Source organism: Podarcis raffonei, chromosome 3, assembly GCF_027172205.1.
Source record: "Podarcis raffonei isolate rPodRaf1 chromosome 3, rPodRaf1.pri, whole genome shotgun sequence".
NCBI classification, from domain to species: domain Eukaryota; kingdom Metazoa; phylum Chordata; class Lepidosauria; order Squamata; family Lacertidae; genus Podarcis; species Podarcis raffonei.
Window position 1 is genome coordinate 74,961,357 of NC_070604.1, and position 26,172 is coordinate 74,987,528.

At 42.8% G+C, this 26,172-nt stretch overlaps 1 protein-coding gene across 2 annotated transcripts in view; it reads right to left on the minus strand.

Annotated features, from left to right (window-relative positions):
• Positions 1 to 18,698, minus strand: part of FRMD1 (FERM domain containing 1) — a 54,237-nt gene extending 35,539 nt beyond the window's left edge. Inside the window, exon 1 of one of the 2 annotated variants that reach the window (XM_053382415.1) lies at positions 18,348 to 18,696. The gene's annotated coding sequence lies outside the window, so the exon portion shown is untranslated. Of the gene's footprint in view, positions 1 to 18,347 lie in introns of both variants that reach the window. The other variant, XM_053382416.1, reaches the window with a different exon arrangement.
• Between the last annotated feature and the right edge of the window lie 7,474 nt (positions 18,699 to 26,172).

The following is a 26,172-nucleotide window of genomic DNA, read 5'->3' on the forward strand; positions in this document are numbered from 1 at the left end:
TATGCTGAAGCACAGGCAACCAACCAAAGAGCAGTGCAGGTTTGCACAATTGGATTGTGAACTTGGAGACAAAGCACACATACTTATTATATGCAGATGGTGTTAAGACTGTCCATATGCCATGCTTTTGTTTATCACCGATGCTGACCTCTAAACCTCAATTAAACTACAAAAGCCCAGTGAATGCATTGCAGAAGAATTAAGAAAAGCTGAAGTCGGTCATGTGTCTCTTAGGCTGTTACTTTGCCTGTGTTTTAAAAATGGCTTGGTGTTTTAAATTCCATGAAAGTGTGTGTTAAAAATATAATTGCTCCAACTGGGACCAATTTAATTTTCCTCAGAAGGAGAAAGAATCACCCCGCCACACACTTTTTTGGTGTGGGCAATTGCCTTTAGATAGAAGTTGATAGTATATGGTAAACATATCATACTAACAGGACAATCCTATTTTTATGTGGACTCAGAAGCAAGTCCCACAGTTATTTAAAACATGAAGGGTGCAAGTCATCCTTGTGCTGTTCCTGTTCCGTCTGCACAAGCATTTCGGCTGGTTGGATGGAACGATTCCCCGGTCTCCTCCCACTGTGTTGTGCTGTTCTGGTGGTTCTCCCAAGCCCCTCAGAGCCAATTTTGTGGGACACACAGGTGAAGGAGAGCAGGGGAAAGTGCAGTTGCACAAGTGGAAGTCTTTGCACAGGACATACACTGACAGAGTGAGTTAGGTGAAAGATATTCTACTCCCCACCTCCTGCTCCAAAAGAAATTTAAAGTGGCCTACAACAACAACATCAAAACCAAATCCACAAAATGCATTAAACCACCACCAGAACTTACTGACATCATTGGAACTATGTCAGTAGATGAATGGTTGAGACTGAGTGAGTGATGGGCAGAGAGTATGGGTTGGAAAATGGTGGGTGGAGTGGAAGGAGAGTGGTTGTGAAGGCCAGAGAAAAAGGGAGAATGAGATGAAAGATATAATGGAGTTAGGATTGCTGTTAGGACAGCAAGCATATCATTAAAACACATTCTAAAAGCCATTCAAAACATTTTAAAAACAGTTTTAAATTGTCCCATCCTCTCAGCCAACAGTTTCAAGGTTGTCAGGAACAGTATTTTTCAGCCATCAAATGTCTGAGTAAACAGGAATGTTTTAAAATTCCTCCTGAAAATCAATAATAATAATGCACCTCATCAGGGAGGGCATTCCACAAATAGGCAACCACCACTAAGAAGGCCCTGTCATGGGTCAACAGTAACCGGACAACCCTCATTGGCAGCACCACCAACACAGCCTTTCACTTGCTGGTTAATCTCAACAAAGAGGGCATTCCACAAGATGGGTGTCATAACCAAAACAGTCATTTGTTGTTCACTAAGCATCAAATGACTAAGGAGTATTGAGCAGGGCCTCAGATACTGAAGACAGCATGGAAGGAAAAACATATGGGAAAAGCTGGTCCTTGCAAAACCACTCATGGAACTTACTCCCAAGTGTGTATAGTACTGCAATATTAAACTTGTTTCACAAAACATAGTATAGGGCTATTGTCTGGGACTGCACAAAACAGAGCATATTACGTCAGTTCTTTTGGACTCACATTTGCCTATCCATTTGTGAGGCCAATTTAAAATGCTGCTTCTTACCTTTAAAGTCCTAGATTTAGGAAGGTCCTGAAGCCAATCAGAAGCTGTGGAACCCACATCGGACATTTGGGTTCCAAAAGAATATTTGAAGACCAGAACACTCACTTCTGGGTTTCAATCGTTTGGGAGCCAACTTGTTTGGGAGCCAATACGTTTGAGATCCAAGGTACGACTGTATAAATCTTGTTAAATTAAAAACAAACTTAACAGATGGTGTGGAAACTGGCTCCCTTAAGGGCTGCCTTCTGCCACATGTGCCTCCTCACACATTCTGCTGGAACACCTGAGGTCCAGCTCCAAGTTGCCCTGTCAGCTGAGGTTCAGCAGATGGGCAGAAGGGCCAGGGCCAACTTTTTGGATTGCCCTCGTCACTTTTTGCTTTCCAGCAGCAGATGAGAATCTGTCTCTTTCAAGAGGCCTTTGATGGAAGCTGAAGCAATCATTGGCTCTGACGGCTGATTTTTTATTACTGTATTTTACTGTATTGTTTCCACTGCCTTGATCATTTTGTATTCTTGTACTGTTAGCGGTTTTGAGCTCCCTGGCAGAGGAAAAGCAGGGCAGAATTTTTCCTGATGTGAAATAACAACAATACCAACAAATTTCCTCCTGTTTTCATCAATAAAAGATGTTGGGTACAATTCACTTTCAGTAGCTTTACGTGCATTATTTAAAATGTGCAATATTTCACGATAATCCTCAAGGTAATGCTTCACTCTGCACAATAATATTTGGCTCCTGGAGCTGAAGAGTATCACATCCAAATGTCACGCTCCCAGAAATTTATTTAAGGTTTGCCCTCACATGAGCAGAAAAGCAATTTCCCTTTCCACAGCGAATCTAACTTGCCACTGACTGTGAACTGTTTCAGGCCTATACCCATGAACCAGGGAACAGCTCAAAGTAGACACGTACAGAATTGAACAGTTAATGGCTTTTTTCTCCTGAAATGTTCAATACTTTCTGCTTTGGTACAAGAAAATGCTCTTTTTCAAAGCAATAAATTGTGCTAAAATTGAGATTCAGTTCATGGACTTGGGGGCTAAACAACTGCCTTATGAGAGAGGTATTCAGCTATGGTTTGTGCAGAGCAGACCTACTGAAACTAATGGAGCTAACTTAGTTTATTAACTTCAATGGGTCTACTCTGAGGAAGACATAGTTGAATACCAGTTTCAGGTTATACAGAGGGTCTTTGAAATTTCTCTTCAGTAACTTGATAAGTAAGGCATTCCCCAAACTCCCAGGAATTTTGGAAACTGCTTTGATGCGGTGCAAAGGTCAGTAATGGTGATGTGGGGGGGGGGGAGATAAGCAGGGGAGCTGGTACTTGTATGTGAATGTTTGCACTCACCTAAGGGGAACTTTAAGTAACCTCACTGAGGCCTGAGGGACTAAGACTACTATTGCACTTTAAAGACCTATGGTTTAAAGTATTTAGAATACCACCTTCTCCCACCATAAGCAAGTTGTACAATTATCCCTCATAGGTCTTATCCATGCAAAAGTTCTGACATGCACAGACGTTCCTAGTATCCATATGAACAGCCGCATGGATTTTTGAGGGCCACTATTTATCTGGATGCTAGAAACCAGAGCGGTAGCCGGGGGGGGGGGGGGCTAGCCAGGTTTTTTGCCCCAGGTGAAGGGGGGGAGGGTTGTCAAACTGGGTCTTTGACCTGGGTGAAATAAAGCCTACTTGCGCCCCCCTGTAGAAAGCTAGATGCAGGAGAAGATTACTCTGGAAATGTGTTACTCTTAGGGGAATTCTTTCGCTGAGGGCAGAAGGGTCACACTAGTCTAGCAGCTGGCAACATAAACTTTGCACATTAAGTCTACCCATCCCATTTTGTGATGTCATAGTACCTAGGAATGAGGAATATTATTTATTTAGATCTCAGAGCAGTTCACAAGGTGCAACAATAGCAGGCTGGCATGCGATCATCCGAGAGATAGAAAGCCATGTTTCAGCATGTGAATGGCTGCTGCATAACTAAGTGGTCTTTTGCCAACTATGCACTGAACTGCCCTAAGGCCTACAAAGCAATCGGTCTTAAATGTCAATTCAAAGCAGGCTGCTAAATCTTCTGCACAGGGACATGCGGCAATTTAACGATGGTCCCAGAGGGAAGTAACTTATTAGGCATTCCTGGTTCATGAAGCGTCTTTAACTTTAGGGCTGCACATTCTTCAGGACAACAAAGCTCTGTTCTGGGGTGCACTCTGAGCTCTTTGAAGAAATAGTGGGACAGAAATATGATTTTATTTTATTTTTAAAGATGGCTCCCTGGATCCTTTTTGACAAATTGCTTTTAGCCTTGTAAATTGAAGTTCAACAGGTAAGACACTCCCACTTCACTCAACTAAGCCCCATATTTCTTCCCCTGGTCATTTTTTGACAAGTTTTAAAGGAAATTATAAGTAAGTATGGGAGAAAGGTCCATAATAATACATTTTCGCTGCTGAGCAAGCCTGGGAGAGGAAATACTCCTCCCACTTAAAGGTACAATTAAAACCTAAGGGAAAATACCAGCATTTCTGGATTTCAATTCTGACAGGCCTGCTCATTGCTAACACAGGAAGAGCACATGTTTTATTGTTTATTCTAGAAATTGCATGGTGACTGAGAACTTCCATTAAAACAATGACTGACAGGAAATGAATGGGCAGCACATGACACAGGCAAAGCATGTTAGATGTTAAGGTTGCAATCCTATACACACTTACAAGTAGGGAAGAACTACTGAATAACATGGGGCTTACGTCTAAGAAAACAGGTATGGGTTTGCGCCGTTCAGTGGGTCAGACCCACATCTAGCCATGCTTGGAGCAGACTCACGGGCCTCAAGCTAGAGCCAGACAAAGGCTGAACACCTAACCATGTCTACTCATAAGTAAGTTCTATTGAATCCAGTGACTAAGTGTGCTTCAGTTAAAAACCTTCAGCCCAGAAATTTTGTGTGCTTCAGCATTTCACAAGCGGGATACCAAATGTGCTGCCAAAATCCATTTTAGCAAAGTGCCGAACGACAAATGACTCACCATCATCATCAACAAAAGGAACACATTCCTGGCCACTCCACAACAGGTATGCCTATTTTCTGGAGGCAAGTCAGCAGAAATACAGGACTGGAAAATGATGGGTAAATTATTACCGTATTTTTCGCTCGATAACACGCACCTGACCATAACACGCACATAGTTTTTAGAGGAGGAAAACAAGAAAAAAAAATTCTGAATGAAACAGTGGATGTATCATTTTTGTGCTTCATGCTGCGGCCACAGACATGTGATTTGACGGTGAGTTTGGGGTAGCCCAATGCAAAGATCCTGAGGATCCATGTGGATCCATGCTTTGTAACCACGTTTTTGCACCATTGCAGCCCTAGGCAACAGTGGGTGCGTGATTTTTTTGGTGCAGGCTGTAGCCATGGACATGCTATGTGATCTGATGGTGAATTTGGGGTGACCCAATGCAAAGATCCTGAGGATCCATGTGGATCCATGCTTTGTAACCACGTTTTTGCACCATTGCAGCCCCAGGCAACAGTGGGTGCGTGATTTTTTTGGTGCAGGCTGTAGCCATGGACATGCTATGTGATCTGATGGTGAATTTGGGGTGACCCAATGCAAACATCCTGAGGATCCATGTGGATCCGTGCTTTGTAACCATGTTTTTGCACCATTGCAGCCCTGTTTTTGCATCAGATCATTGCTATGTGATCTGATGGTGAATTTGGGGTGACTCAATGCAAAGATCCTGAGGATCCATGTGGATCCGTGATTGGAACCACGTTTTAAGTAGGGAGGGAAGGAAAAACATAGAAGCGACAAGGAGAGGGGTGTGCAGAGAAGCAGCTGGCTAAGAATGCAGGAGAGGGGTTTTACCGGAGGGAGGAAAGGAAGGCAAAAGTCCCCCCCCCACACAAGCCAACCAGCTCTCTCTCTCCCCCCCCCCCAACCTGCATGTTGCCTTCGAGTCCCAGACGCACGGAGAGGAATTAGAAGGACGCTCTGCTTTCCACTCTGCTTGCCTGGAGGGGAGGGGTTTTCTCTGCTCTTTGTTCCGTTTGAGCAAACACAGTAAGGAAACAGAAGCGGGTGGGCAGTAAGACCCTGAGGCAGAATGCAGGAAAGCAGCAGCTTCCTCTTTCCTCCCTTCTCCGGACGATTTGATATTTGCCTGATTTTTGCCTTCACTCGCGCTTGTCAGCTCCAGGGACCACACATTCGCTCAATAACATGCACAGACATTTCCCCTTACTTTTTAGGAGAAAAATTCTGCGTGTAATAGAGGGAAAAATACGGTACGTATGAAGCTGCCTTGGGTTTATCCAGCTCCACAATGACCGGGAGGCACCCTCCAGCATTTTAAGGCAGGAGTCTTATGCTAGCGCTGGGGATTGATCCCAAGTCCTTCTGCATACAAAACAGATGCTCTGCACAATTCAAAGTGTTGGTGCTGACCTTTAAAGACCTAAACAGCCTCAGCCCTGTATACCTGAAGGAGAGTCTCCACCCCCATCGTTCTGCCCGGACACTGAGGTCCAGCGCCGAGGGCCTTCTGGCAGTTCTCACACCATGAAAAGTGAAGTTACAGGGAACCAGGCAGGGAAAGAAGCAGAGGGCCTTCTTGGTAGTGGCGTCCGTGCTGTGGAACACCCTCCCATCAGATGTCAAGGAGATGAGTAACTATATAATCTTTCGAAGACATCTGAAGGCAGCCCTGTATAGGAAAGCATTCATGTTTTATTATATTTTTATATATGTTGGAAGCTGCTAAGAGTGGCTGGGGGAACCCAGTCGGATGGGCGGGGTACTGCTACTACTACTATTACTACTACCACCACCATATTTTTCCATGTATAAGCTCAACAAATCTGGGCAATCACCCCCCCTTTTTTGTTGCAGTCCAAAAAAAATAGGGGTCATCTTATACAGGGAAAAATATGGTAGTAGTAGTAGTAATAATAATAATAATAATAATAATAATTATATATATATATATATATATATATATATATATATATATATATATATATACAACTGTTTTCCATGGCTGATTGTTTCCCATGTGTGAGCTCCTCCAACCCTCATTTCCTGATGTAGATCTTTATTTCACCCTTGTTGCTGGTGTAGATCTTCAGTCATTCCTTCTTCTTTGGTTGTGGCAGGGTGCCATTCTGTTTTTACCTCAGGTGCCAAAATGTCTTGGGCTGGTCCTGTATCCAGGCATTCTAACTTGATATTTCAGTTATTCTAATAATTTTTAGGGGTTTTTTATTGTTGTAGCGATACACCTCTGAAATCCTAAAAAGAATGAAGGGTGGTATACGAATGCTTTAGTTATGTAAAACAAGCAAAAATAATCATGGTAGGGAGAGAGTGGTGTAAGATTTTAATGTATAAAAACCACTTGCTAAAAGATCCTTTGGGGGGAAACTTAATAAAAAGAAAGGGGGAAAATGACACTTTGAAATGCTGACATAGCATACCAGAACTGGAGTAGAAAAATTAATTAAGAAAATGTTCAGAGGGAGACACCAAATGTAAAGAAAGTCCAGAATTTTTTTAATTTGTTACTGAGCTATTGAGTTAGTTTATCATTGGCATTGTTAAGGAAATATATTTAATGTTAGATTCTTGGCTTTATAGCTTTTTGGATTTCAGCTGTGCTCTAATATATGATACCTTTTTACAAAAGCATTTTCATTAAGTATTTTGAACAATACAATGTAACAGACATGTACAAACATTTAGAAATTAAAATCAAACTGCTCTGCTATTGAATATGGAGTGAATTGTTACACTTTATTTAAGCAAGTCAACTTGGCTACAGTAGCACATATTTAAGATTACTTGAAAAAGTATTTAAAACCAGGCTTTCTCTTGTTACTGATTTTGTGATGTTATTTTGTTTTGTTTTGTTCTGTTACTGGTTTCTTCCTTTTATTATGACTTTGTTAATAAAATAAAAAGGCAGAGCCTTTTGTCTTTTATTCCAACAGCTCTACAAGACACAATTGTTGCTTCTTCTTGACTCTGTAGCCTCAGGAGTACGATTTATTGTTAAATAATGATTTGGATAATCCTACTTTTTAAAGATATATAGACAAATCCTAAGCATTTTTAAATGGAGCTATGTCTGACTTTCTTGTGCTGTGCATGTGCCTGGAGCTTACTCTCAGGTAAGTGTGCTTAAGGAATGTTACCTATATATCTGGATATGTTCAAAGACACCACAATTGCTTACTGAAAACTAAAGCTACAATCACAACAACTTGAATTAACGCTTAGTCTGGTACGACTTTATTGCTGTCAATAAGTTTAAATTTTATTGATAAAAATCAAACTATCTCCACTCTTCCTCCTTCACAGTCTTCCACTGGACATTTCATTTCAGCTCAATGTCTCAAAGCACTGCCAGTGAAAACAAATGACACACAATGACACACAAAATATCATTTCTATCATGGCTTCCAGAACAGTCAATTCCTATCCAGAATAATGTTTCCAGTGGATAGTTTCCCACATACTCCAACTCTGTTAAGTGTCCAGATTCCAGCATGGAACAACATGAGAAGTCAGTATTATACCCAAAGGTGATCAGAACACTCATAAATTGCCACCAATGGCTGTTTATAATTCTCTATGTACCATATTGGCCTGAATATAAGCAGCACCCTAATATAAACTGCACTTTCATTCAAGGGGGGGGGGGAGAGAGAAAAATACAATACCCGAATATAAGCTGTTCCCTTAAAATTCAGCAGGTGCAAACAAAGTAACAACAAAATAAATAGATAAGTAACATAATATTTATTTTCTCTTTAGTTTATGCATACATGTCAAATGTTGGAATGTTCATTGTGTCCAATTGTTTATTGTGAATATTGACATGTATAAAAAGGATGGCTGTAAACTAACTGAAAAACCAATAAAGGTGTCTATAAATTTAAAAAAATAATTCAGCAGGCACTCACACCCGTTCAGTTTTACCATATGTGTGTCTAAGCAGTGATATTGTAAAAGCCAATATTTGTAAGGTCGTGAATTTAAGCCGCACTTTAACTTTTCACAGTCAGAATTTGGAAAAAAAAAGTGTGGCTTATGTTTGGGCCAATACGGTATATATGGGGCATAAGATGTTTGCCATGGGAACAAAACCCCAGACTTGACCATGACCACCATTTTATCTGGCTTGGGCTTTAGTTGGTGAAGTTTCATGCACTGCTTCACCAGTTCAGACACTGTTTGACAGATAAACCAACAATATTAATCATTGCATTTCAATTCTGCTTCTCCCTTCCACCTTTAAATTACATTCAACCAGTTCTGTAGAATTCGAACAGCAGCATTTGGAGTTGAGACCATTTCTCAAAATATGTCAATCGTGCGTTTTTTACAAAAAGAAAATGTGCGGATGACCAGCACATGACCCCTGAGCACACCTAATCTACCAACCGCCTGCTGGACCTTCCCTACCAGTGTGCAGGTCAGGTCAGGTCAGAGAGCAGAGATAATGTTGATGGGTGCCACTTGGGTTTCCAGATACATAAGGGTATCCACAATTGCGAAGCCAAACCTGCCTACATTACAACAGTGAATCCCAAATGATGGATTAGAATGTCTGTTCTGGGCAGTCTCTGGAATGGCACAGTCGATCCAAAGAGGTAGGTAATTTCAGGGTCAGAGTTTGGCACTTGCAGATCTGTTCTGAACAGACTCAAACCCACTGTCACTCCACAAAGGGCATGGGATTGTCTTTAGGAAAATATCTAGAGCCAGGCATTATTAGAAATTTCAATTCAGAAGAAGCAGGGATTTGAGAGAGATATTTTAGGTGCTTTCCCATTTTACTTTTTCGGATGCCATCAGGAAATAGAAATAGGCAGTGGACATTCTGGCTCTGGTATTTTGCATCAAATGACAAGAAGAGCCTTGTTGGACCAGACAAAACACCTATTTTCTCTTTTCTCACAGTGACCAATCTATGGGAGGCCAACGGAACCCATGACAAATGATGAGTTTACAACTGGTATATATGATTCATCCACAAAGAGCTTGAAGGCTAAATGCTGGTCCCACTGCACTTACCTACAGGCTTCTGTTGGAATCCTGAGATTCCCAGCCATCTTTGCTCTTTTTTGAAAGGACATTTCTATCTTCAGACATACACTTAAAACATATGACGACAGTATGTATTAAAACGGTCCAGCACCAAAAGATAAGTAAGTATGGCATTCCTGTTAACACAAATAAGATACAAATTGTTTCATTTGCCTTGGACTACAATAGAAGATTCATTTCAGGTTCCTATCATCTGTGGTCTGTTTCCATTACAGTCCTTATTGTGAAATAAGCCAAACATCCTTACTTTTAAGTACTGCTTGGCAAATATTTGCCACGGCAGCATTGATTAAAAAGCTTTAGAGAAGATGAAGGCTAAACCTCCAGGACATATCTTTCTAGAAAAATTCTGCCTTGTTTAACTCTCATTACTATACATATTTACCTATGGAACAATGGACCGATTGCCTGACCTCCTGCTCTGACCTTTCGGCTGCAATTCACTTTGTTGCATAATGAACTGGATTCCTCACATGGGAATAGATTCCCAGTAAAATTCATTGGTTTGTTTCTGTGAGGCACCTGGATGTCATTGCTAGCCAATAAATATAGATCATGAACATCAGTATGATTTATAAGGTTGCATGTACCATAAGAAGCTGCCTTATCCTGAGCCAGAAAATTGGTTCATCTAGGTCAGTATTGCCCATTTTGACTAGCAAGAACTCTCCCAGGATTCAGACAGGAATCTTTCCCTGGAGATCCCAAGGATTTAACCTGGGAGCATTTGAATGCAAAGTATGCATGCCACATCACTGCACTGTGCTCTCTTCTTATTCATCTAAAGCTATTGCAGGTGTAACAGTGGTTGCCAACACAGCAGCTGTGGGTTCAATAGCACCCTTAAGGTCTTCCCTGATACCTATGAATTCTCTGAGCCTCCCCACACACTGCCCCTTTGATCTTGAGTTGGTGAGAGTGGTTACCTTCTTCTTCCTTGAAAATACATGGAGCTGAAAGGGGAAGCTGAAAGAATGATACTCTTTCCCACTTCCTCTTCCAACTCTATGGATTTTCCAAGACTCAGGTCGATTCTACTGGATCTCTCTTTTAACCAGAGGTACTTGGGAAATGCATGCACATTCTATTTTTCTGTTTCTCCAGGGAAGAGAGAGAAAAGTGACGAGAGGGATGGCATCCATAGAACTTACTCAAAAATCCAAATCTGCTCACGGTAATAAAAAGACTGGAGATTGCTGAGCTGTAAGAACTGACCAGTTCCAGCAGGGAATTATCTGGTACAGAAAGTGATCGCCTATAGTATGGAAGAAGTGGAATGCGAAGCCTCTCCTTTCCTGTCTCACTGTTCTGTATAATCATATCTTACCCATAAGCAGCCAGTTTAAGTCTGTTTGGCAGACCACTTTGCTAATATAGGTGGGTGCATTGTAACTTAAAAGCACTTGAGCGCATTGCAGCCAAGCACTTTCCAACGTAACAAAGACCCACGGTGGCATTGGAAGTCCAGAAATAAATGATCAGGTGACAAGAATGGTACAAGAGGAGATGGTGCCAATTGTGATGAAGCCCTAAATAGATAGCTTCCAATTCTAAACAATGTTGAGTAGCTGTGGTATGTTAAAAGCAAAGGGTTAAGGATTACTTCTTGAAAATTTGAGCATTTAATCAAGTGCAATAATTGTGAATAATCCCTTTGTTATGACAAAGACTCTTTGTTTTGGTGCTGTGGATTTCAAAAGTCATGAGATCTGCTGAAGAGAAGCAGACAGAACAGAGGTAAAAGGTGGATAGTACAGTCAATTCAGTACTTATAACTTGCTCTAGCAGCAGCCTAGGAGGTGATAACCATATTACTTTCACAATCTTAGGCAATCTTTGTGGAAAACACAACGGCAGGAAATTTTCCCTGCTTCAGACCCTTGGTCCACATAGCTTAGTACTGCCCACAGTGACTAGCAGCCTGTCTCCAGCTGTTTCCAGGCAGTGGTGTTTACCAGATGCCAGGGACTGAAACCAAGAAATTCTACACAAGAGATAAACAATGTAGTATCCTCTGGAAGTTGTGGACTAGAACTCCCATCAGCCCCCAGTCAACCGTCAATGGTCAGTTAAGGTCAAAACTGTGGTCCACAACATCTGGAGTGGAAGGTACCATTTTTGCTACATGAAAAGTCCTACCACTGAGCCGTTGCACAGGTGGCTCATTTGGGAACAGCTTGGATGGCGAGGAAGGTTCTTCCTCAGCTCCCCACAAAGACAGCCCAAGCAAGCATTCTTTGCTAAAGTCTGTGAAAAGTTGAAGAATACCTGGTGCTCCTGTCAAAACACAATGGTGACTTGGGGGCTGCTACAGAGAGGGAACTTCCACACATTTCATCTGCTCAGCTAAGAACAAAGACATGAATGTCAAGTTGCTTTGGAAAAAGAAAGTGCACTGTGAGCTGGCAGGTCTTCCTGCTTGTTTGCTCAGATAACCTGCCTCCACAATCGGCTTGAGCAAGGGGAGAAGGGGAGAAATTAAACCTTCCAAATGTTGGCAGGCTTCACAGATAAGCCACTTCTCAGCTCAGTTTCCTGGTTTTACTGTACTGTCTAATCGCAAGGATGAAAATGACAAGGAATACTGGTATTCAGCTTGAGCCTAATGAACAGGCAATGCTAGATACGTAAGCTAGAAAGTCAGGGAGGAAGTCAGGCTACAACCTCTCCTCCTCATACTTGCATTCCATGTGCAAGCTTTTTTTTTTAATGTGATGGCAAATAGCCTCCCTTACCTACATGCCACTACTGTGTATCTTTTCCAGAATACAGTGGTACCTCAGGTTAAAGACGCTTCAGGTTACAGACGCTTCAGGTTACAGACCCCACTAACCCAGAAATTGTACCTTGGGTTAAGAACTTTGCCCCAGGATGAGAACAGAAATCGGACAACGGTGGTGCGGAGGCAGTGGGAGGCCCCATTAGTAAAGTGGTGCTTCAGGTTAAGAACAGTTTCAGGTTAAGAATGGACCTACGGAATGAAGTTTCTTAACCCGAGGTACCACTGTATTTTGACTTCGCTCTTATGACTGAGGTATGTCTGAATGTGTCATAAAGGGGAGAAAAGGGAAAACTCAACAATGTGTGGAAAAGGTTGAATATTAGAGACGGAGAGAGGAAGTGGAGATGCTGTATAGAGGGGCCTTTGCCAACTTGGTGCCCTCCAGAGGTTTTGAGCTGAAACTCCCATCAGTCCCAGCACAAGCCTGATGGGAGTTGTGGTCCAAAACCCCTGGAAAGCACTATGTTGGGGAAAGCTGGTCTAGATTCACTCAGTGTTGGAAATGTGCTTTTTGGCTATGCTGAGTTCCACCCCCTTTTCCTCCTCTGCCCCCCTTAAGCGCTAGCACAGCAGGGAGAAAAAACAATGCAGATTATAATCAAGTGGTTCAATTGACCAATAAAAATTAGTAGGAAGACCAATAACAGGCCCAATGAACAGATGCTAACCTATAATCCATTTTACGTAAGATGCTCTGGACATACAGTGGCAGCAGCATTTGTACTCAGAAAACTTGGCTTTCGGAGAGGCTGGAAAAATGTTTTCAGAAGATTGCTCAGCATCCCTTTATGAATGCCTAGGAACAAAATTATTGCACCCCAGCCAGACCAAGCTTTCCAAATGCAAAAAAAAGAGAAAGAAAAAGCTTAAAGCTACTTAGCAAAGAAGGCAATGTCTAGAATTATCTTGAACAAATGCCAGTCTCTGGGGGACAATACTAGTTAGAGGGATGAGATTGGCCACTTTGGAGAAAGAGAATGCTGAACTAGATGGACCTTCAGTCTGATCCATCAGGGCTACTCTTGATTTTTTTTGTTGCCTTTCACAGAAATCATTGAGTCTTCATCCCCAACCATAATAAAGGCTACATACATTCATACTTTGTTACCCTTGCCCCCCCCCACTTTCTTGTGTCCTCATCCTCCTGGCCCATGTCTAAATTTGAAATGTATGTGCTTCACACCAGGGGACCACCTTTTATTTATATTATTCTGCAGAACAATAAAGGTATATGAATGAAATGTCAACAGCGACAGGGCCTACAGACCTTCTGAGCTCTAAGCTGGTGTTGCTCAGCGATTAAGATCATAAGCTATGATAGAGGCACCCCTAGTTTAAACCCCAGTTCAACCATGAACTCACAAAGGCATACCCTTATGCCTACAAAAGGTGAAGAGCGAGGTAAACCTCAAACAAGTGCCAAGAGGAGAAAATAATGAATTGCCCACAGCATTCCAATTAAAACTTTATCAGGGTAATAACTACAAAATGGAAGATCTTATCAAAACACCTCGAGCAACTCTGTAAATTCTTCTCTGTTACTCCCCCCTCTTTGCTGCTTTGTTAGTTCAGTCATAATTGTCTCCTGCACTTTACAGAAGTCGCTTTGTCTCCTCAGCTCTTTCCATGCCTTTATTTCCATGTGAGGCAATTGTGGGTTGACTGGGAAGCAGCCCCACCTGCAACTTCACATCCACTTCCTGGAACAGTCACACACTGTGAGCTGTCGTCCGTATGAAACACACAACACGTAAGCTTCTGCTGTATGTAAGAGCATCACACATTCAGGATACCTGCACAATCGGGTGAGCCAATTGTGTAGAGCCCCTACTGTATGTGTCAGCAGGGATTTGTGGCTTGGGGTTTTTATTACAGAGAAGCAGGCGTGATGTTGTGAGCAGGGCTAAATGTGCAGTCTCACTTTTAGGTCAACACACAATTGCCCTACACCAGCCTTTCTCAAACTTGGGTCCACATATGTTAGGTCCGCATCATCCCTGACCATTGGTCCTGGTAGCTAGGGATTATGGGAGTTCTAGGTTCCAGACAACCAGGCAGAGGTGGTGCCTGCCCTCCCATCAGATGTCAAGGAAATAAACAACTATCTGACTTTTAGACGACATCTTAAGGCAGCCTTGTTTAGGGAAGTTTTTAATGTTTGATGTTTTATCGTGTTTTTAATATTTTGTTGGGAGCAGCCCAGAGAGGCTGGGGAAACCCAACCAGATGGGCAGGGTATGTACGTACGTACATACGAACGAATGAATGAATAAATAAAATTATTTAGTTTAACAACATATGGGCACCCAACACACAAGGCTGCCCTACACACAAGTAACACATGAATGGGTTTTTAATTTTCAACCAGCTTTCCCACCCATTGAATACATGGGGGCAATAATATCAGCCTACCTCACAAGGTGTTAGAAGGATAATTGAGTTAATGTATGTGATGCACTTTGAGCAGGTGGGGCAAGGGCTGCAATCTGAGAAGCATGCACTAGTAGAACTTGGAATGCCTAGAAGATTCTGGTGCTCAGCAGGACAATGGACACCTCCTTTCCTATCAAGCTATGATCGACCATTCCCTGGGGTAGCTCAGGTGGTACAGCAGGAGACTCTTATCCTCAGGGTTGTGGGTTTGAGCCCCACGTTGGGCAAAAGATTCCTGCATTGCAGGGGGTTGAACTAGATGACTCACATGGTCCCTTCCAACTCTACAATTCTATGGTTCCATGATTCTCAGGGCCACAACAGGTGTGTTGGGAAGGACTTTCACCCAACCCCAGAAAAATAGGAGTAGCAGACGAGCAGTCTGGTTGGGTACAGAAGGGGGTTTCCCTACTCACCAAGTCCAAATCCCCTTCTTCCACTGTCACACTTTCCCCCATTTGACTTTGCTGCTCACAGGCAAGATGCAAATCTCTGTCAACATTCAGATGAGAACAGAAGAAAAATGTGCCGCATGTGCAGTTCAGCTTATCTGCCTCGAGAGATATGTATTTTAGCAAAGATAAAAGTGTCGCTGAAAACATTCTAAGAAAACCGAGACTGATCACCAGACAGATTATGCCAAGGATGAGACTAAACACAGTCTGTCAGCTTCTGTGCAGGTACCTGGAGCCAGATACCAAGGGAAGGTTACAAGTCTTTGGTTGTTTTTTTTTTTAATGAGATAAAATTATGGTGAAGATTATCTCTCTTTTGCATAGCTGCAGCCCAGTTTCCTAAACTGCGGGAGGAAGTGAACCAAGAAATTTTCGCATCACTAGAAATGAAGCACAGTTATATGTGCACCCCTGCCCTCTTCTACACTTTGGCATTTGTGAGCTCAGTGCAACAAGACCAGCACCAGGTGCTGGAGTTGCCAGGAGGCTGGGAAAGAGCACTCGCCATCTTTGCCCTCGCCAGCACTCACCTTTACCTGAGGGTAGTTGAGAGAGCCAATTGTAAATCATCTAGCCTGGTGAGAAGACCTATCCCACTCCCTCTGCACTGTATGACTTTCATTTTGCTCTGTATTTATATATTAAACTCAGATTATATCCTGGTAATATTGGTTTATTCTATATTCATTGATTTGGCTGTATTTGAATTTATTGCTGTTTTGTATACTGTACAGTGGTACCTCAGGTTAAGTACTTAATTCGTTCCGGAGGTCCATACTTAACCTGAAACTGTTCTTAACCTGAAGCACCACTTTAGCTAATGGGGCCTCTTGCTGCCGCCGCGCCGCCGGAGCACGATTTTTGTTCTCATACTGAAGCAAAGTTCTTAACCCGAGGTACTATTTCTGGGTTAGCGGAGTCTGTAACCTGAAGCATATGTAACCTGAAGCGTATGTAACCCAAGGTACCACTGTACTGGTCTCTCTCTCTCTTTCTCTTACAAACACAGACATACACATTTTTTGATAACTGGATGTTAGTTGCAAATCACTTTGGGCACAGTTCACTGTGAAAAAGCAGAATATATAAAAAATAAACTAATGACTTGTTGAGATAGTGGATTACTGGGCCATACCAGGTGGGGATATCATTTCTGAATGTTTTCCTTTGCAAAACAACAACAACATGTTGTGTACCAGAAATCCAGAAAAGTTTTTCGTAGTCCTATTCAGAGCTTTTAAAAGGAAATATGGGTCAACGTTCGAGAGAATGACACCCATCTGAAGTCTAAAATAGCATAGTCCAGAATCCCATCACCTCTGTCTCCCTCCCACCTCATTTGGCATAATGGGTACAGTCATAAATACAAATAGCAAACTCATTCTCAGAGTGCTGATCTGTATAAGGCAAAAAGGGGACCATCCATGCACAAGTGCGGGGGATCAGCTGAGGAACCCCAACTTTTTCAGGAAGTACAAAAAACTTTAGAGTGGGAATGTGGGGGGTGAGAACCAAAAACAGCCCAATCACCACTGAACGTACTCAATGCTCAGTCAATGCTGATTGGCTGATGTGGGAGAACACAAACACAGTAGGATGGAAGAGGGCATGGCTGGCTGGAATCTAGAAGAAGAGAACTTCCCGTTGCAATATTTTGTTGCATGTTTCCATTGTGGCCCTTATTTCAGACTGCCCAAACCTCTGTCGATATTAGTGATGGAAGAATAGTTGAGCAGATGAGTCAGAACTATTTCATATCACAATCAAGAATTTTCCTACATGGGTCAAGGCAGAAAATACATAAACCTTTGTGTGTGAATATCATTCCATTGTTTACTGTGCTACCTGGACCTATTAGGAAGATGCTGCTTCCAGGAAGGTGTACAGGTGGCAAAACAAGCACTCCTCACATACCATTGCCCCATATCATGTAGGAAAAATGTGTGCGATGCAGTCTGCAAATACAGGCCCTGACAGTTTCAGAACTGCAAAGAGGACCTCTGTTAAAAACACCCATCTTTGATTTGAAACAAATTCCCTTGAAAAGTATGATTTCCTGGAACACGTGAAATTCTAAAGGGTTTTTTCTTTCATTAAAAAAAGTCACTTCCTATTTTGATCTGGACAAGTGAGGAAGTTTGGCATAATTAAAAAGTTTAAATATTTAGATTGAACCAAAATGAACAGACAAGAACTGTTGCAAGAGTGTTGTCTAAAGTGACCTATATTCGACCACACACACAAAAAAACAAAGACAGAAAAACAGAGAGTGGGGGGAGAAGGGGGAGGAATTACTCCAAGGCTGTGTTTGAAATTCATTCATTCACATTAGTGATACAGTCGACATCTAAATTAATTGGATCAGAACGCTCAGGCGGATTCATTAAGCCTAGAAATCAGATCAAAGTCTGCACGCGAAATTAAACAATACTCTTCGGAAAGGGAGCCCGAAGGGACTCTCCTACCCAGCTGATCTTTTCGTGTGTGCAGAGCTAAGGAGTGCTAGAAAAGCGTCATCTGTAGGAAAGGCAATAATGATTCTAGGCTGCGCAGCGGGGTATCCAAGAAGTGAAAATGCAAGAATAGTCCTATGGAGTCCGGCGCCTGTTAAACCTGTTGCTCGTTACGCTGCTCTGAAAATTAGCACCGCGCAATAAACATCTGGGGACATAAAGCGAAGCAAATGCAAGAGAAGGCGCCAAAACAGCAGATAATCGCGTAAGCAAATTAATGATCCATCTCAAGAGCATAACTCCAGCCTGTCGCCATCGGCGGATAAAGAAAGTTGTGTCAGGTGTGGAGGTGGTGAGGAGAGGTTAGATGTGCAGATCCGACATAACAAGCAGTACTTCATATTTTATTGGTCAACCAAATACAGTTTATCGCCAAGTAGTACTTACAGCCAGGTTCTGCTTGCAGCAAGCAGCAAACGTGAGGAGTAAAGGCTGTTGGGTCCGGATCCTGACAAGTGCAGCGCGGCTCCTTCACAGCTCAGTCAGATTCACCAGCTTCCCTCCACCACCACGCCAGAAAGAGGCGCCTAACAGAAGACGGAAATTAGGAACCCGGAGGTTGCCTTTCGAAGAACTCGCCCCCTGGGAAGAAGGGGCAGCGGGGCAGCCGAGCCCTGCCTTGCGAAGAGCCCGCCAATCCCCAGCGCCTCCTCCCACGATCCCGCCCCCTGAGGTCGCTTTCGGATCCTTCCCAGCGCGGCTGCTTGTAAACAGTGCGAGAGAGACGCTTTGTCGCCTTCTCAATGGAAGCCCACGTGGAGAGGCGGGGCGCCGAGCGCGTAGGATGAACCCGGCGGGCGGCGGGGGCGGCGGAAACGGAGCAGCCGCCCATTTCCCATCGCTGCGATGCAATTGGCCGAACCAGGAGACGCCCTTTTCACTGATCGGTGGCACACTCAGGTAGTGCTCCTTCATTGGGGCGGCGCCCCCATAGCTATCCCACTTAATATCCAAGTTGGTGACCATCACTGCCTCTTATGGGAGCAAATGCCATAGTTTAACCACAGCGACTGTGTTAAGATACATTATTTTGCCCGTCCTGAATCTTCCAATATTGAGCGTCATTGGATAACCATGAGTTATGGCAGAGGGAGAAAAACTGCCCCGTCTGCTTTCTCCCATGCTTTACACCTTTTACTCACCTATTCTTGAAACCAAAAAGCCTCAAATGTTGTAACTTTGCCTCCTGGTGCTTCAAGACAAGTGGTCATGGATAATGGGAGATGTAGTCCAAAAACAGCTGGAAACCAAAGTTTGGGAAACACTGCTATACTTCTTCCAAGCACTGGAACGTTTTGCTTGATGCAATGTTATATAACCTCCTTGCACAGGAATCATAATGAATGCTCAGTAGATAGCCAATGTCATCTAGGCTGCCTCTGTAATCTTTGTGCCAACGTATCAGCTCAAGGAACAGGTCATATGGCAGTGGCTTAAGAATTTGTTGTGTTACTGCTTGCAGAAAGTTTTTGGGGAGGCCTTATGACATCCCATCAATCAATTGTTAATCTGGAATTGGTGCTCTTACACAATAAACCTGCTAGACACGGAACATCGAAATATGACGGGCAGTGGACAGTACTTTTCCAAACCAGACAAACTGGGAATTGGTAGCATGAAACACTTTGGGAGATGCAGTGGATCTTGGCTTTCCTGGATTATATGAGATTAAAAAGAGTTTGTATCATGAGCTTGAAATGCTATAAATTCAAGGAGTCACACAATGCTCATCTGTAATTTATACCTGTTTAGATCTGGTGGACCTCAGTCATTTTCTTCCAAAGGCTCCTTTTCTACATTTACTGTGTTTAGCAACCAGAGGATATAATTCATTTCCTGCAGCATCCAGGAATTTCATAAATGAATCATGTGTTAATCTAACCACACCTTGGGGAAGAGGTGTGGTCTAGCTTGCTATAGCGACAACTGTCTTAGTAGGAGATCTGCACTGTAATATATGGGCTCTTAGGAACGCAGGTGGTGCTTTGGTCTAAACCACCAAGCCTCTTGGGCTTGCCAATCATAAGGTAATCCACGCGACGAAACTCCAGCTCCCTCAGTGGAATTCGACTGGACTTAACCATTCAGGAGTCCTTTACCTTTTACATATGCTCTCTTAGCAATGGACACCAATTTTTCTGTGGCTTGCCATTTCTTCAGCTGTATATTAGAGATGACTACATCTCAATTGGAAGATGTTATTATTATTACAGGTGTCATTCAAGGGCTAGCCATTGTGAAATTGCAATTAAAACAAACTGTAATTAAAGCACTGAAGAAAAAAGTCATCATATTGAACAGTGTTGCCAGTTAGCCTGAATTACATAGGCAATATTGGTCTTCTATACTTTTGAAAAACATGGCCACTATTGCCAATGGAGTCATACCATGAATTATAACCATATTTCAGCAAGTGTGATTTATCTTGGAATCATGCCCAGCATGGTTATGGTCTTGAACAGCTCCCATTCATTTCAACAGAGCTTATGCAGGAGAACATCCCAGTGGGTGGTGCTGTTTGGGTCAGATCTGTCTGCCTCCCATTTTGTGGTGCTCCAAATCTACTTCAACTCATGTGATGATAAGTGAGATTAAAGAAGTATATATCGTATTTGTATTATTATTTAGAGAAGTACATTATCATCATCAGATTTAGAGAAAATGTTTACATTTTACATGCTTTTGGCATTGAGAGATAATGGAGCGGGCCTCCGGGGGTGAAATCAAACTGTTGAACTAGCAGCACCAAAGTGACCTCCTGGGGCACAAGCCTGGGCATTGTGTATGGAGGTCCTGGGCTGCCCAGACGCCTCGCTGGTGTGGACGAAAGGAAAGCAGAGCAATATGTTTGGCACCAGCTTGGCTGCAGGAGTTGCCGGAAGGAGGCGTACAAAGCACCATCCAACTATCTTAGGGACTCCGCTCTGGATTGGTGTAGGGTTTGCTCCTTAGCCTTTTCTTCTCCCCAAGAAGAAATTGTACTTGCAGAACAGATTATTGGTGCAGGGTGGAGGCAGGATAGAGTAAGGTAACTTCAGAACAGGGGCTAAGTTTAAAAAGGGACCCCTGCTTCTTTTCATGCTGAATTAGCTGCACATCAGACAGATGGTGGCGAGCACAGCTCTATAGCTCTGGATATTAAAAGCAGACACACATTAAAAACCCATGACTTCCCCCCAAGAATCCTGGGCACTGTAGTTTGTTAAGGATGATGGAAATGGTAGCTCTGCAGGGGAGGGGGGATTACAGATCTCAGGTTTTTTTGGGGGGGGAGTCCTATGCTTTGAATATGTGCTGAATATGCTTTAAATCAGGCTTCCTCAAAGTCGGCCCTCCAGATGTTTTTTGTTATGTACTGAAGTTCTCACCCTGGGCCAGCAGGGGGATACTGTAGATAGTTATGCAAATAAATGATCGAAAGTGACGTTCACTGATTGGATAGTTTTAGAAAATTGTTACAGTTACGTTGTACTGGAGCTCTGTATAAGCAGGCTGACTAAACCCTTCAGTTCAGTTCTGTTCTGGCCTGTGAATAAACAAGAACTGTTTGAAGAATAACTGTGTCGTCTGATATGTTCACCCACAACTTAACATTTTTGGGCTACAACTCCCATGATCCCTAGCTAGCAGGACCAGTGGTCAGGGATGATGGAAATTGTAGTCTCAAAACACCTGGAGGGCCGAGTGAGGAAGCCTGCTTTAAATGTATAGTGTGAATCTTTATCAGAAGTGGTACACCTCTGAATGCCTGTTGCTGAGGATCACATGCAGGAGAGTGCTACAGTGGTACCACGGGTTAAGAACTTAATTCATTCTGGAGGTCCGTTCTTAACCTAAGCTTAACCATAGCTAATGGGGCTTCCTGCTGCCACTGCCCCGCCGCCGCACAATTTCTGTTCTCATCCTGAAGCAAAGTTCTTAACCTGAGGTACTATTTCTGGGTTAGCGGAGTCTGTAACCTGAAGTGTCTGTAACCTGATGTACCACTGTACATGGCCTGCTTGTGGCTTTCCCATAGGCATCTGGTTGGCACTGTGAGAACAGAACAGTGGCCTAGGTGGGATTTTTGTCTGATACAGCAGGGCTGTCCTTAAATAATAAAAATAATAATAATTTATTATTTATACCCCGCCCATCTGGCTGGGCCTCCCCAGCCATTCTGGGCGGCTTCCATAGGAACCGAAAATACAGTAAAATATCACACGTTAAAAACTTCCCTGAACAGGGCTGCCTTAAGATGTCTTCTGAATGTCAGGTAGTTGTTTATCGCTTTGACATCTGCTGGAAGGGCGTTCCACAGGGCGGGCGCCACTACCGAGAAGGCCCTCTGCCTGGTTCCCTGTAGCTTTGCTTCTCGCAATGAGGGAACCGCCAGAAGGCCCTCGGCGCTGGACCTCAGCGTCCGGGCAGAATGATGGGGGTGGAGACGCTCCTTCAGGTATACTGGACCGAGGCCGTTTAGGGCTTTAAAGGTCCTTTAAACACTTTGAATTGTGCTCGGAAACGTACTGGGAGCCAATGTAGGTCTTTCAAGACCGGTGTTATATGGTCTCGGCGGCCGCCCCCAGTCACCAGTCTAGCTGCCGCATTCTGGATTAGTTGTAGTTTCCGAGTCACCTTCAAAGGTAGCCCCACGTAGAGTGCAACCCCTGTGCCCATTGCTGTAAATTACTCTTTTGCACCAGGGCAGGCCTACCACCCTCACTGTCTACATACCCTCCAACATTTATCTATTGAAAACAGGGATGTCCCATTCCATAATTCTACTATTTATACCCTACACATCTAACTGGGTTGCCCCAGCCACTCTGAGCAGCTTCCAACATATATAAAAACATAACAAAACTTTAAACATTAAAACAAAACTTCCTCATACAGGATTGCCTTCGGATGGCTCGGGGATCAGAAAACTCCATACCCTCCAACATTTATCCAATGAAAATAGGGACGTCCTAGGGAAAAGTGGGACATTCCGGGATCAAATCAGAAACTGGGACGGCTTCTCTAATTCAGGGACGTCCCTGGAAAATAGGGGCACTTGGAGGGTCTGTGGCTACCAACCATAGCTGTTTGAAGATACATATAAAGTTTTCGTTTCTAACATAGAACTATTGCTGGTGATGACAGACTTCTCCCTTGATGGTGTCATAGCCCATAAAATAGCGTCTTAACTATAATCTTTTGCCAACTGCTAACACTTATTCAGTAGAAACAAGGAGAATTTCCCTGCTGAGGTTTCTGAAAGCTCTGGCCTGTTCCAGCCAAGGCAGGATGACTCAGAAGTAAGAAATCTGGGGTATTTGTCCCCCACAAATTTTGTAAACAGAGGACCAACAGGAGGTATGCCGTGGGAATCAATAGGAAAAAATAACTCAAAAGGAATAATAGGTCATTCATTCGAGAAACTCTTAATCTTGATAGGGATAGAAAAGGGCACAGACAGCACAATCCAATACATGCTTACTCAGAAGAAAGTCTCATTGCTTTCAATGGGTCTTACTCCCAGGTACGTTTGCACAGGATAGTGTGTAGCCTTAATAGCTGACATAGCTGAAAATAATTTCCCACTTTAAAATATTATTCACTGGTTATATGGACTGTCATTACCGTCAAACTGCATGGCGATGCTCAGAATTGGAAAAGAATTTCACCTGGTGGGATTCAACTTTTACACAGAGTTGACCTAATGAAATTAATTTACTTAACATAGTCACATTCATTAATTTCAATGGGTCTGACCTAGGTTAATAATAAAAATAATAAGTTCTCTTGGTAAGTTTAAAACAGATGAATAATTTATTCTTGTAAAGTACATCAGCAATGAATTTTGTTAATCAAAATAAGTAAATAAGTGTGTTTACAGAAATGCCATAAGCAATAAAAGCAATTTACAGTTGGCAAAGCTTATTAAAAAAATCTATATTTTAAATTTCAGACTAAGGACACGTCTAGGCAGTTGCTGTTTTACAGTGGGATTCAATTATATACCCACAAACTTAGGTTCTGCGATTACAGTTGATTTGGAGTTCTTCTGGAAAAAACCCACTTCCTCCCAAAGTTGAACTTTTTGGAATAAGGAAAACAATGGCAAAATCCACTGGAAAGTGTGGGATTACATTTATTTGACACAGATTTATCTAACCCACCTGCAAACAAATCAGAATGAATGCTCAATAAACAGGTCACCGGGAAGTGACCTAATGATGTTCTGGTTGCAGTGATGAATGAATGAATGCTTACTGTCTTATTTTTTGGCAGGGGGATCCTGCAATTAAATCAGTGGTCCCCAAACAAGACATATGAGCAATACCTGTAGATGAGAGAGCTAGGTATCCAACCTGGATAAGAGCCTGGAGAAGAGAAGACTGAAAGCCATTTTCAAATATCTGAAGGGATGTCACGTGGAAGATGTTGTTGTCTTCTGCTCGGTAAGGTAGGACCCAAACCAATGTGTGATTTTTTGGTTTTTGCTGTTGTTAGGTTTTTTCCTCCTATTTCTCTGACATTCTTTTATGACTGAGAGCTGTTTTGAACTTTTTCCTGAAGAAAAGTAGGAGGGGGGAAAGCACGTTAAATTAAAACAACAAATAAGAAGTCTAGGCTGTATGCCATCAAAGCCCCTATCCATCAATTACAATTTACATGGGAAATTCAAAGAAAGGGAATGCAGAAGAGGTTAACTGCATTGAATTAAAATATTCAAGTTAAACGTGACCTTGTTTTTGTCCTGAGACTTGTTTATAGAGCATGGCTTGAGTAGTGGCCAAATTGCCTATTACTGGTTTGTGACTGACACTGCCGTAATGAGCTGGAAGGCACCAAAATACCTCTCTCAGACTAAAAGAGTTTTAATTGTAGAGCAATATATGGAATTACACTGATGAGCTTCTGAAATCATGCTGAAATTATGGCTTCAGTTTATAGGGAATCCCTCCTGGATGTGTTGGCCTAAAGTCGGAGCTAATTCACATTCCCACTTTTCGGAATGCCATCCACTTGCTACATTTCAGCCCAAATTCAACAATTCATGAAGTAAATACGGTCATCTAAATACCAATTTGTCATGTGCAAAAAACAGATTTTTAGTCATGCTGCTGTAAATCTCCCTAATGTGATTTGAACAGACATAATTCTACATTTCTCTCCATGCTTGTGATATTTGAATCACATGGCTTGAACAGTTTAATCCAGGGTTATGCGGAGTGTGTTAGCGCTGAAACACTAACAGGAGCTGAACTGAATAATGAATTCCCGCTAAAGGAGCGCACTGTACGTGAGGGCTTTTTTAAAAAGAAATTTTCACGAGGTGGGTACGTGCGTGGAATAAACTCAAAGGGGCATCCTGCAAATCATGCAAAAAGGCATTTTTAATCTTCATATTATATTGTTAAATGCAGATTTAAATAAAATAACAGGTGGGTGTCCTGCCCACATCTGACACAAATCCCAGCTACGCCCATGCCTGTGTGTTCAATCTTGAGAAAGCAGTGTTCCAAATGAGTTTGATTAAAGTGGGTAAAGGTAACACAGTGGTCTAAACCACTGAGCCTCTTGGGCTTGCCGATCAGAAAGTCGGCAGTTCGAATCCCCGCAACAGAGTGAGCTCCCGTTGCTCTGTCCCAGCTCCTGCCAACCTAGCAGTTCGAAAGCATACCAGTGCAAGTAGATAAATAGGTACCGCTGTGGCGGGAAGGTAAACAGTGTTTCTGTGCACTCTGGTTTCTGTCACAGTGTACTGTTGTGCCAGAAGCGGTTTAGTAATGCTGGCCACATGACCCGGAAAGCTGCCTGTGGACAAACGCCGGCTCCCTCGGCCTGAAAGCGAGATCAGCACTGCAACCCCATAGTCGCCTTTGACTGGACTTAACTGTCCAGGGGTTGCTTACCTTTACCTTTTACCTTGATTAAAGCGGGAATTGAACAAGCACTACATTCTTGATTTAGTAAACGGATTTCAATTTGTTGCTCTTGATTGTCTGCTCTCCCCATCCCCACCCAGCAGAATTTATTCAGAATTGCATTCTGGGAGCAGAATAGAATAGAGGCCCTGGAAGAGACAATCTTGGGAAACAGCCTTGCCTACTAGTCCCTTGCCTATTTAAACTGAAAGAAGAGAGTTGGTGCTCAGAGCGGAGGAATTGAGAGAGCACATCAGGAGGCAGACGTGACTAAAACCAGCTCTACATGGGCAAATCCTTGAAACAAAAGCAAT